Source organism: Gossypium arboreum, chromosome 7 (assembly GCF_025698485.1).
Source record: "Gossypium arboreum isolate Shixiya-1 chromosome 7, ASM2569848v2, whole genome shotgun sequence".
In the NCBI taxonomy this organism is placed as follows: domain Eukaryota; kingdom Viridiplantae; phylum Streptophyta; class Magnoliopsida; order Malvales; family Malvaceae; genus Gossypium; species Gossypium arboreum.
The window spans coordinates 56,680,919-56,681,758 of NC_069076.1; positions in this window are offsets into that span (position 1 = coordinate 56,680,919).

The following is an 840-nucleotide window of genomic DNA, read 5'->3' on the forward strand; positions in this document are numbered from 1 at the left end:
GTTTCTCATTGTCTGACATGCCAACAAGTTAAGCTTGAGCACCAACTGCCTTCAGGTTTACTTCAACCCGTTGAGGTTCTTATTTGGAAATAGGAGCGTATGACCATGGACTTCGTTAGTGGGTTGCCCTTAACACTTATTAAAAAGGATTTTGTTTGGGTTATCATGGATCGTTGACCAAGTCTGGTCAACTTCTTTTAGTTAGGACTGATTATTCTCTGCATAAGCTAGCGAAGCTATATATTTCTAAGATTGTTAGATTGCATGGGGTTTCGGTATCAATTATCTTCAATAGAGACCCTCGATTTACGTCTTAATTTTGGAAGAAACTACATAAGGCTTTGGTTACTTGATTGGACTTCAGTACTTCGTTTCATCCTCACACTGATGGGAAATCTAAGAGAATGATTCAAATATTTGAAGATACGCTATGGAGTTGTGTTATCGACTTTTGTGGTAGTTGGGAAGAGTTTTATCCACTGGATGGGTGCGCAAATAATAACAACTTTTAGTTTAGTATTTAGATTGTAACAACCCGTTTTTACTCAAATCAGAATAGTGGTTTTAGGACCACAAATCTGAAGTTGAAATAATTATTTTATTATTATTTTAATGTCTACAGCATGATAATATGTTTGTGTGAAAATTTCGTTAAGAAATTTTATCGTTTGATTAGTTAATTTGATAAAAAAAGACTAAATCGCGTAAAGTGCAAAAGTGATGTTCTAATAGTTCAAGGTATTAAATAGCTATGGAATATTAAAGTGGAGGTCCTTATGTGGTAATTAGACCATTACTTAATTGAGTGGACATATATGGACATATTATCATGAATTTTGA